Source organism: Dendrobates tinctorius, unplaced genomic scaffold (genome assembly GCF_039654945.1).
Source record: "Dendrobates tinctorius isolate UK_male_01 unplaced genomic scaffold, ASM3965494v1 ptg000063l, whole genome shotgun sequence".
NCBI classification, from domain to species: domain Eukaryota; kingdom Metazoa; phylum Chordata; class Amphibia; order Anura; family Dendrobatidae; genus Dendrobates; species Dendrobates tinctorius.
Window position 1 is genome coordinate 29,312,501 of NW_027361731.1, and position 13,381 is coordinate 29,325,881.

Sequence of the window (13,381 nt, forward strand, 5' to 3'; positions counted from 1 at the left end):
TATATACAGGTGGAGTGGTACTGTGCGGTGTGTATATACAGGAGGAGTGGTACTGTGCAGTGTATATATACAGGAGGAGTGATACTGTGCAGTGTATATATACAGGAGGAGTGATACTGTGCAGTGTATATATACAGAAGGAGTGGGACTGTGCAGTATATATATACAGGAGGAGTGGGACTGTGCAGTGTATATATACAGGAGGAGTGGTACTGTGCAGTGTATATATACAGTAGGAGTGGGACTGTGCAGTGTATATATACAGGAGGAGGGGTACTGTGCAGTGTATAGATACACAGGAGGAGTGATACTGTGCAGTGTATATATATACAGGAGGAGTGGTACTGTGCAGTGTATATATACAGGAGGAGTGGTGCTGTGCAGTGTATATATACAGGAGGAGTGGTACTGTGCAGTGTATATATACAGGACAGGAGGAGTGGTGCTGTGCAGTGCATATATACAGGAGGAGTGGTACTGTGCAGTGTATATATACAGGACAGGAGGAGTGGTGCTGTGCAGTGTATATATACAGGAGGAGTGGTGCTGTGCAGTGTATATATACAGGACAGGAGGAGTGGTGCTGTGCAGTGTATACATACAGGAGGAGTGGTACTGTGCAGTGTATATATACAGGAAGAGTGGTACTGTGCAGTGTATATATATACAGGACAGGAGGAGTGGTACTGTGCAGTGTATATATACAGGAGTGGTACTGTGCAAAGTATATATACAGGAGGAGTGGTACTGTGCAGTGTATATATACAGGAGGAGTGGTACTGTGCAGTGTATATATACAGGACAGGATGAGTGGTGCTGTGCAGTGTATATATACAGGACAGGAGGAGTGGTGCTGTGCAGTGTATATATACACAGGAGGAGTGATACTGTGCAGTGTATATATACAGGAGGAGTGGTGCTGTGCAGTGTATATATACAGGACAGGAGGAGTGGTACTGTGCAGTGTATATATACAGGAGTGGTACTGTGCAGTGTGTATATACAGGAGGAGTGGTGCTGTGCAGTGTATATATACAGGACAGGATGGGCGGTACTGTGCAGTGTATATATATACAGGACAGGAGGAGTGGTACTGTGCAGTGTATATATACAGGACAGGAGGAGTGGTACTGTGCAGTGTATATATACAGGACAGGAGTGGTGCTGTGCAGTGTATATATACAGGAGTGGTGCTGTGCAGTGTATATATACAGAGGAGTGGTACTGTGCAGTGTATATATACAGGAGGAGTGGTACTGTGCAGTGTATATACAGGACAGGAGGAGTGGGACTGTGCAGTGTATATATACAGGAGGAGTGGGACTGTGCAGTGTATACACAGGAGAGGAGAAGGTGGCACTGTGCAGTGTATACACACAGGAGAGAAGGAGGCACTGTGCAGGGTATACACACAGGAGAGGAGAAGGTGGCACTGTGCAGGGTATACACACAGGAGAGGAGAAGGTGGCACTGTGCAGGGTATACACAGAGGAGAGGAGAAGGAGGCACTGTGCAGGGTATACACACAGGAGAGGAGAAGGAGGCACTGTGCAGGGTATACACACAGGAGAGGAGAAGGTGGCACTGTGCAGGGTATACACACAGGAGAGGAGAAGGTGGCACTGTGCAGTGTATACACACAGGAGAGGAGAAGGTGGCACTGTGCAGTGTATACACACAGGAGAGGAGAAGGAGGCACTGTGCAGGGTATACACAGAGGAGAGGAGAAGGAGGCACTGTGCAGGGTATACACACAGGAGAGGAGAAGGTGGCACTGTGCAGTGTATACACACAGGAGAGGAGAAGGTGGCACTGTGCAGGGTATACACACAGGAGAGGAGAAGGTGGCACTGTGCAGTGTATACACACAGGAGAGGAGAAGGAGGCACTGTGCAGGGTATACACACAGGAGAGGAGAAGGTGGCACTGTGCAGGGTATACACACAGGAGAGGAGAAGGTGGCACTGTGCAGGGTATACACACAGGAGAGGAGAAGGTGGCACTGTGCAGGGTATACACACAGGAGAGGAGAAGGTGGCACTGTGCAGGGTATACACACAGGAGAGGAGAAGGTGGCACTGTGCAGGGCATACACAGAGGAGAGGACAAGGAGGCACTGTGCAGGGTATACACAGAGGAGAGGACAAGCTGGCACTGTGCAGGGTATACACACAGGAGAGGAGAAGGTGGCACTGTGCAGGGTAGTTGTGGGGGACGATCCCTAGATGACAGGAAGGTTTTCTCCTTCAAATCTCGGATTGCGGCATATCTGGAGATGTTTCGGGTCAGCAGTATATGGACGTGATGCAGAATAGACCCCACACCTCATCTACCTCTGCTGACACCCGGTCCAGGTTCATGTGTCAGGGGTTGTCAGCCCCACCCCTAGGACTGATATCCACAGTATTTCTGCACCTCCATCGGCCACCGGGTGCGGCAGGCGCGCTGTTTACCTAGTGAGTCACTGGCAGCAGTTTGGGAACTGGTCGCCCCATGAGCTCACTCTTTCTAGATCCTGAGATTTCACAACACGGAGAACAATTTCCTATTATTTCTCCGCTCTTCACATTCCTGCATGTTCTGATCCCCCAGCCCCGCCACGGGGCGTAACAACGTAATAATGGCCCTGCTTACCCCACAGACGAGGGCTCTGGGGTATCTCAGTCTTCCATATCCCAGCATCTAAACACACCCCCGGCCCATGCTCTGCAGTCCTGCTCCTCACAATTGTAGCAGCTTCACAGGTGGATGAATGGATACAATGTATCTTCTGGGATATTTACTGACAGAGCATGGTCTACACTGGGTATAATGTATCTTCTAGGATATGTACTCACAGAGCATGGTCTACACTGGGTACAATGTATCTTCTGGGATATTTACTCACAGAGCATGGTCTACACTGGGTATAATGTATCTTCTGGGATATTTACTCACAGAGCATGGTCTACACTGGGTATAATGTATCTTCTGGGATATTTACTCACAGAGCACGGTTTACACTGGGTATAATGTATCTTCTGGGATATTTACTCACAGAGCATGGTCTACAATGGATACAACTTATCTTTTACAATGTATTCTGGGATTTTTCACTCAGAGCATTGTCTACACTGGATACAATATATCTTCTGGGGCTATTTTACTCACAGAGCATTGTCTAGACTGGATACACTATCTTCTGTGGTATGTTACTCGCAGAACATTGTCTACACTGGATACAATGTATCTTCTGGGGTATGTTACTCACAGAGCATTGTCTACACTGGATACAGTGTATCTCGCTGGATATTCAGCTCACAGAGCATTGTCTACACTGGATACAATGTATCTTCCTGGATATTCAGCTCACAGAGCATTGTCTACACTGGATACAATGAATCTCCCTGGATATTCAGCTCACAGAGCATTGTCTACACTGGATACAATATATCTTCTGGGGTATTTTACTCACAGAGCATTGTCTACACTGGATACAATGTATATCCCTGGATATTCAACTCACAGAGCATTGTCTATACTGGATACAATATATCTCTCTGGATATTCAGCTCACAGAGCATTGTCTACACTGGATACAATGTATATCCCTGGATATTCAACTCACAGAGCATTGTCTATACTGGATACAATATATCTCTCTGGATATTCAGCTCACAGAGCATTGTCTACACTGGATACAATGTATCCTCCTGGATATTCAGCTCACAGAGCATTGTCTACACTGGATACAATGTATATCCCTGGATATTCAGCTCACAGAGCATTGTCTACACTGGATACAACGTATCTCCCTGGATATTCAGCTCACAGAGCATTGTCTACACTGGATACAACATATCTCCCTGGATATTCAGTTCACAGAGCATTGTCTTTACTGGATACAACGTATCTTCCTGGATATTCAGCTCACAGAGCATTGTCTACACTGGATACAATGCATCTTCCTGGATATTCAGCTCACAGGGCATCGTCTATACTGGATACAATGTATCTCCCTGGATATTCATCTCACAGAGCATCGTCTATACTGGATACAATGTATCCTCCTGGATATTCAGCTCACAGAGCATTGTCTACATTGGAAACAAATGTTACAAGCCCCATATTTGCTGCTGTCCAGGGTCGACACAGGACAGCAGCTGGACGTTTCTGGATCTGCACATGATGTTGCGCTGGGAGTGATCTCTGAACTTCCCACCACAGCAGGACAGGAAGCAGCCGCTCACATCCTGCTGAATCAGGACTGGGCTACTACTGGAATTAAAGTGGGGCTCTAACCAGCACAGACTCCACACGCTTCCTTAAAGGGGTAGTGTCAGATTACAGAAACAAAATTGCTTTGATCCAACCGCAGCTCCTCCCTTGTCCATGGATGGTATTGCAACTCTGTCCTTTTGGTGTCATAGCACATAGCTTTTCCTCACTTAAAGGGGAACTCCACCGTGGGCTGAGAATTGTGTTAAACCTTTCTGTTTGTTGGAATCGTTTCCTCCATAAAATACAACCAAGATTATAGTCACCGGCCCCTGTTACAACCTCCCATCACATCATACAGTACCCGGAAAAAGTCTCCAAACCCCGTGAACTTTTTCCACATTTTTAAATGCCTCCAACAGATTTTCCTCCAAGATTGCCCTGTATTTAGTTCCATGCATCTTCTTTGACCAGCTTCCCTGCCTCTGCTGAAGAAAAGCTTATCCTCAGCTGGATGCTGCCTCCATCATGTGTGATGGTGGGGATGGTGTTTTCAGGGTAATGTGCAGAGTTCGTTTTTTGTCACATATAGCATTTAGCCTATAAGTTCTTGGGCTACTATTTTTTTTTTTTTTTTTAATAACCTAACCCTGCTTTCCCCTTTTCCGCAATCAAACCCTGCATTCCTCTTCTCCACAACCAAACCCTGCATTCCTCTTTTCTCCAACCAAACCCTGCTTTCCTCTTCTCCACAACCAAACCCTGCTTTCCTCTTCTCCACAACCTAACCCTGCTTTCCTCTTCTCCACAACCTAACCCTGCTTTCCTCTTCTCCACAACCTAACCCTGCTTTCCTCTTCTCCACCACTTTATCCCTGACCTGTCTGGTGGGCTCCCTGGTTTTCATGATGGTGCGTGATCTCTATCATTCTCACACAAACCTCTGAGGTCATCACAGATGAGCTGTAGTTCTACCGAAAAGAAATGACACCCAGGGGGGATGCAATGTACTAATGATGTCACTTCTAGAGGCGATTGGATACTCAGGATTTTATTTAGGGGCATCAGACTACAGAGGGTGAATAATAATGCACAGAACAATGTTCAGATGTAGATTTGTAAAATATTTAGTACACCCTGTCTCATTTCCTGTACACACACCAATAATTGTTATTTTGTGTCGGTATCACAGAAAATCCCCAAAAATACATTTAAGTTTGTGGATGTAAAAAATGTGGAAAAGTTCACGGGGTGTGAAAACTTTTTCAAGGCTCTGTATGACTAATCACTCTTACAACGCTTCGGTGCTGACACGACCTCAGAGTTTCACGTTTGCGCTGAATCTTTTTGTTTTCCCTTCAGTGACAATATGGCCAAAATCAGAAAAAGGCAGAAGTGACGACAGAGCGAGAAGAACCACAAACCCCAGCAGCACTGAGGCCGAGAAACGGGAACCGAAGCCTCATCGTCCCAACCACAAGGAGCAAAGCCACAGCTGTGTCACACGGATTAGCTACACGGCTCAGCAGTCACTATCACACAGGACAGGATTAGATACACGGCTCAGCAGTCAGTATCACACAGGACAGGATTAGATACACGGCTCAGCAGTCAGTATCACCCAGGATAGGATTAGATACACGGCTCAGCAGTCAGTATCACACAGGACAGGATTAGATACACGGCTCAGCAGTCAGTATCACACAGGACAGGATTAGATACACAGCTCAGGAGACAGTATCACACAGGAGAGGATTAGATACACGGCTCAGCAGACAGTATCACACAGGAGAGGATTAGATACACGGCTCAGCAGACAGTATCACACAGGAGAGGATTAGATACACGGCTCAGCAGTTAGTATCACACAGGAGAGGATTAGATACACGGCTCAGCAGTCAGTATCACACAGGAGAGGATTAGATACATGGCTCAGCAGTCAGTATCACACAGGACAGGATTAGATACATGGCTCAGCAGTCAGTATCACACAGGACAGGATTAGATACATGGCTCAGCAGTCAGTATCACACAGGACAGGATTAGATACACAGCTCAGCAGTCAGTATCACAGGATAGGATTAGATACACAGCTCAGCAGTCAGTGTCACACAGGAGAGGATTAGATACACGGCTCAGCAGTCAGTATCACACGAGAGGATTAGATACACAGCTCAGCAGTCAGTGTCACACAGGAGAGGATTAGATACACGGCTCAGCAGTCAGTATCGCACAGGAGAGGATTAGATACACGGCTCAGCAGTCAGTATCGCACAGGAGAGGATTAGATACACAGCTCAGCAGTCAGTATCGCACAGGAGAGGATTAGATACACGGCTCGGTGGGGGATTCTGGGTATTATTTTTGGTCACTTGAAGTAACCATTGCCCAATGACAGGAGATGACATTGGCCGTTGCGGGTTATTTTCGGGTTTCGCCCCTATAACCTGCGCTGCATCCTGCTGCGATTGTTCCGCGCTCTCCCCGGGGGGGATATATGAGGGGCCTCAAATCTGAGGATGTCAGCCCCCTACCCCTGCTACCTCCTGTCTCCTCCATCTGACGGTTCGTGTTCTGGTCCCTGAGAACAGACCACAGAATGAGGATTACGACAGCAACTGCTCGGCCTCCACCGCTGGTCAGCCACTTCCTTCCCAAATTCTTCGTATCCACCAGAGAAACTTCCTCATGAGCGACGAAGAAATCGTCATCTGACAAAAGGGCCGAGGACACCGCTCTAGTCATTATGAAGATTTATAAATGAAATCAGTGAAAATTCATCTGTGAGATCAGAAGGGTGTAATGAAAAACCTAAATAATACCGACATACAGTGCACACATTATACCGCCACACAGCGTCTAAAGAATACAGCGTCTTCATAATACCGCCAAACAGCTCCAGCATAAAACCGCCATACAGTGCCTACATAACACCGCCATACAGTGCCTACATAACACCGCCATACAGTGCCTACATAACACCGCCATACAGTGCCTACATAACACCGCCATATAGTGCCTACATAACACCGCCATACAGTGCCTACATAACACCGCCATACAGTGCCTACATAACACCGCCATACAGTGCCTACATAACACCGCCATACAGTGCCTACATAACACCGCCATACAGTGCCTACATAACACCGCCATACAGTGCCTACATAACACCGCCATACAGTGCCTACCTAAAACCACAATAAAGCAGCTACATAACACCGCCATACAGTGCCTACCTAAAGCTGCCATACAGTGCACACACAATACCGCAATACAGTGCACACATAAAACCGCCATACAATGCATACACAGCACTACAGTATATTTCACACATAATACTTCAACTCAACAACCAAATAAAAACATACATACAACAAAAAAAAAGAAAAAACCCCACAAAACTCAAATATTACCGCCATACAGTGGGTAACACAAAAGAAGACTGATACCTGTGCCAAAATACCACTACAGCTCAATACCCAAATAATGCAATCATACCACGCAGTAATAAAACAGTCACTGAGTGCTAACATACCGTCCTCGCAGGGTCACCCTCATACCGAGCCGACCATGAGCAATCCTGGGGTGTAGGAAACCCTATGTATCTATAATCCGAAAGAGCTGCCAGATCAACAAATCAGTGGAGACCTGCAAGGTGTGCGGCAAACGCAACACCGATATCCCCCAATACGGCAGCCCTGCCCCGCCCAAAATAAAGATAAAAAGGCCCCGAGTGATTCATCCCACAAACAATCCTCCCTGTGTAAAATCAAATGTTGGCAGCAACAGCTTGTTATTCCTCTTGTTATGGAAGAAAATGTGTTTAAGGTCACGGCTGTCAGCAAATGAGCGAAAGCGAGAAAACACCCAAATACAGGCGAAATCACTGAAAGAGGAGGTCTGTAGACACCATAGTACTACCCTCCGTGTACAACAGCATAACGGCTATAATACTGCCCCCTATGTACAAGAATATTACTACTATAATACTGCCCCCTATGTACAAGAATATAACTACCATAATACTGCCCCTATGTACAAGAATATAACTACTATACTACTGCCCCTTATGTACAAGAATATAACTACTATAATACTGCCCCTATGTACAAGAATATAACTACTATAATACTGCCCCCTATATACAAGAATATAACTACTATAATACTGCTCCTATGTACAAGAATATAACTACTATAATAAGGCCCCCTATATACAAGAATATAACTACTATAATACTGCCCCTATGTACAAGAATATAACTACTATAATACTGCTCCTATGTACAAGAATATAACTACTATAATACTGCCCCTATATACAAGAATATAACTACTATAATACTGCCCCTATGTACAGGAATATAACTACTATAATACTGCCCCCTATGTACAAGAATATAACTACTATAATACTGCCCCCTATATACAAGAATATAACTACTATATTCTTGTACATAGGGGCAGTATTATAGTAGTTATATTCTTGTATATAGGGGGCAGTATTATAACTACTATAATACTGCTCCTATGTACAAGAATATAACTACTATAATACTGCCCCTATATACAAGAATATAAGTACTATAATACTGCTCCTATGTACAAGAATATAACTACTATAATACTGCCCCTATGTACAAGAATATAACTACTATAATACTGCTCCTATGTACAAGAATATAACTACTATAATACTGCTCCTATATACAAGAATATAACTACTATAATACTGCCCCTATATACAAGAATATAACTACTATAATACTGGCCCTATGTACAAGAATATAACTACTATAATACTGCTCCTATGTACAAGAATATAACTACTATAATACTGCTCCTATGTACAAGAATATAACTACTATAATACTGCCCCTATATACAAGAATATAACTACTATAATACTGCCCCTATGTACAGGAATATAACTACTATAATACTGCCCCCTATGTACAAGAATATAACTACTATAATACTGCTCCTATGTACAAGAATATAACTACTATAATACTTCCCCCTACATACAAGAATATAACTACTATAATACTGCCCCTATGTACAAGAATATAACTACTATAATACTGCTCCTATGTACAAGAATATAACTACTATAATACTGCCCCTATATACAAGAATATAACTACTATAATACTGCTCCTATGTACAAGAATATAACTACTATAATACTGCCCCTATGTACAAGAATATAACTACTATAATACTGCCCCTATGTACAAGAATATAACTACTATAATACTGCTCCTATGTACAAGAATATAACTACTATAATACTGCTCCTATATACAAGAATATAACTACTATAATACTGCCCCTATATACAAGAATATAACTACTATAATACTGGCCCTATGTACAAGAATATAACTACTATAATACTGCTCCTATGTACAAGAATATAACTACTATAATACTGCTCCTATGTACAAGAATATAACTACTATAATACTGCCCCTATATACAAGAATATAACTACTATAATACTGCCCCTATGTACAGGAATATAACTACTATAATACTGCCCCCTATGTACAAGAATATAACTACTATAATACTGCTCCTATGTACAAGAATATAACTACTATAATACTGCCCCCTACATACAAGAATATAACTACTATAATACTGCCCCTATGTACAAGAATATAACTACTATAATACTGCTCCTATGTACAAGAATATAACTACTATAATACTGCCCCTATATACAAGAATATAACTACTATAATACTGGCCCTATGTACAAGAATATAACTACTATAATACTGCTCCTATGTACAAGAATATAACTACTATAATACTGCCCCTATATACAAGAATATAACTACTATAATACTGGCCCTATGTACAAGAATATAACTACTATAATACTGCTCCTATGTACAAGAATATAACTACTATAATACTGCCCCTATGTACAAGAATATAACTACTATAATACTGCCCCCTATGTACAAGAATATAACTACTATACTACTGCCCCCTATGTACAAGAATATAACTACTATAATACTGCTCCTATGTACAAGAATATAACTACTATAATAAGGCCCCCTATATACAAGAATATAACTACTATAATACTGCCCCTATGTACAAGAATATAACTACTATAATACTGCTCCTATGTACAAGAATATAACTACTATAATACTGCCCCTATATACAAGAATATAACTACTATAATACTGCCCCTATGTACAGGAATATAACTACTATAATACTGCCCCCTATGTACAAGAATATAACTACTATAATACTGCTCCTATGTACAAGAATATAACTACTATAATACTGCCCCCTATATACAAGAATATAACTACTATAATACTGCCCCTATATACAAGAATATAACTACTATAATACTGCTCCTATGTACAAGAATATAACTACTATAATACTGCCCCTATATACAAGAATATAACTACTATAATACTGCTCCTATGTACAAGAATATAACTACTATAATACTGCCCCTATGTACAAGAATATAACTACTATAATACTGCTCCTATGTACAAGAATATAACTACTATAATACTGCCCCTATGTACAAGAATATAACTACTATAATACTGCCCCTATGTACAAGAATATAACTACTATAATACTGCCCCTATGTACAAGAATATAACTACTATAATACTGCTCCTATGTACAAGAATATAACTACTATAATACTTCCCCCTACATACAAGAATATAACTACTATAATACTGCCCCTATGTACAAGAATATAACTACTATAATACTGCTCCTATGTACAAGAATATAACTACTATAATACTGCCCCTATATACAAGAATATAACTACTATAATACTGCTCCTATGTACAAGAATATAACTACTATAATACTGCCCCTATGTACAAGAATATAACTACTATAATACTGCCCCTATATACAAGAATATAACTACTATAATACTGCCCTTATGTACAAGAATATAACTACTACAATACTGCCCCCTATGTACAAGAATATAACTACTATAATACTGCCCCTATGTACAAGAATATAACTACTATAATACTGCCCCTATGTACAGGAATATAACTACTATAATACTGCTCCTATGTACAAGAATATAACTACTATAATACTGCCCCCTATATACAAGAATATAACTACTATAATACTGCCCCTATGTACAAGAATATAACTACTATAATACTGCTCCTATGTACAAGAATATAACTACTATAATACTGCCCCTATGTACAAGAATATAACTACTATAATACTGCTCCTATGTACAAGAATATAACTACTATAATACTGCTCCTATATACAAGAATATAACTACTATAATACTGACCCTTATGTACAAGAATATAACTACTATAATACTGCCCCTATGTACAAGAATATAACTACTATAATACTGCCCTTATGTACAAGAATATAACTACTACAATACTGCCCCCTATGTACAAGAATATAACTACTATAATACTGCTCCTATGTACAAGAATATAACTACTATAATACTGCTCCTATGTACAAGAATATAACTACTATATTACTGCCCCTATGTACAAGAATATAACTACTATATTACTGCCCCTATGTACAAGAATATAACTACTATATTACTGCCTCTATGTACAAGAATATAACTACTATAATACTGCCCCCTATGTACAAGAATATAACTACTATAATACTGCTCCTATGTACAAGAATATAACTACTATAATACTGCCCCCTATGTACAAGAATATAACTACTATAATACTGCCCACCAAGGGGTTTATTACTACTGTGACTCCGTTACAATGTGTCACTTATCTCTGCAGTCAGACATCTTACAGAACGTGTCTTGTTATCGCTCCTATTAATGGCGGACTGTGTGCGCGCTGCTCCTTTATTTCTGCGCACACGCGGTGATGACGGACTTATTACAGAATCTCTCCTTGTCCGCTTATCTCTGCTCTGGGAAGTTTGGCATTTTTCTGCAGGAATCCCTTTGGTGCCCGTCCAGCCTCTGCACTAGGACATTTGCCCAGAGACTAATGGCAGATAACAGCGGGCGATTGTACAATAACCCAGCCAGTGTAACTTGTCATTATCGAGGTAATTTGAGGACACTAATAATGTGACGCCATCTGCACGATGATATGGATAATAGCGCGTTCTAGTATATAGGAGCCAGATACAGCCAGGTAATAAGGGGTTAATTTACCGTAATGATCTCTAGTGTGACTAAGACGGGACACAAAGTAACAAAAAAATCAAGAGGATAATAGGACATTGTATACTTTGTAATTCAGAGCAAAAGCCTTCTGAACTCCTCAGGGGAGGGCTTATGGTAATTAAGTGATCACATGACCATATGTCTAACTTTTACTTTGGTTATAAAGAAACTTCTATACTTTGTAACAGAAAGAGAAATAGCTTCTAGATTCCTCAGGGGTGGGCATATGGTAAAATGTGCTCAGCTGTAACTATCATAACCCCACCCCTGAGGATCTTAGAAGCCGCTGTATCCAAGTATACAGCGTTTTTGATGACCACAGCCGCATTATGATAGGGGGGAATCACCTTCTGAGTTACTTATGTGTGGGGTTATAATGACATGTGACCACTGGACCAGATATAATTATAACCCCACCCCTGAAGAACCTAGAAGCCTCTGTGCAAGAAAGAATAAAGTTGTTTTTATTTTTTATAACCACAGTCACTGTGATACGGGGGAAATCACCTTCGGAGTTACTTATGGGTGGGGTTTTCGTAATTAAAGCCAATTACATGGTCAGATACCCAACTGTGGCTATAAACTAAAATCTATGCTTTGTAATACAGTGAGAAATGGCTACCGAGTTCCTCAGGGGAGGGGTTATTGTGCAATTTGACCAGATAATTATAAACCCACCCATGAAGAACTTAGAAGCCTATGTGTCACCAAAGCATATATGTTTGTTTACGACCACAGTCACTGTGATATGGAAGAATAACATTCAGAGTTCCTTAGGGGTGGAGTTATGGAAATTTAATTTCGATCATAAGGTCAGATATCTGTGGTCATAAAAAAAAAAAAAAAAAAACCTTTGGGGAAGGCTAATAGACACAGATCACAGGACGGTAAGAAGCACACAAGGGCACTTGGATGACAGTATGGAGGCCACTCCTTAACCCCATGGTTGATCGGCCCGTAGGTG

General features: G+C 41.6%; 1 protein-coding gene across 6 annotated transcripts in view; it reads right to left on the bottom strand.

Moving 5' to 3' along the window:
- Window positions 1–13,381, bottom strand: part of GAS7 (growth arrest specific 7) — a 161,906-nt gene that overhangs the window by 113,574 nt on the left and 34,951 nt on the right. The window contains exon 1 of one of the 6 annotated variants that reach the window (XM_073579768.1): window positions 7,736–7,875. The exons of the other annotated variants lie outside the window; for them this stretch is intronic. The gene's annotated coding sequence lies outside the window, so the exon portion shown is untranslated. Of the gene's footprint in view, window positions 1–7,735; window positions 7,876–13,381 lie in introns of those variants that run through there. 6 annotated transcript variants of the gene reach the window in all.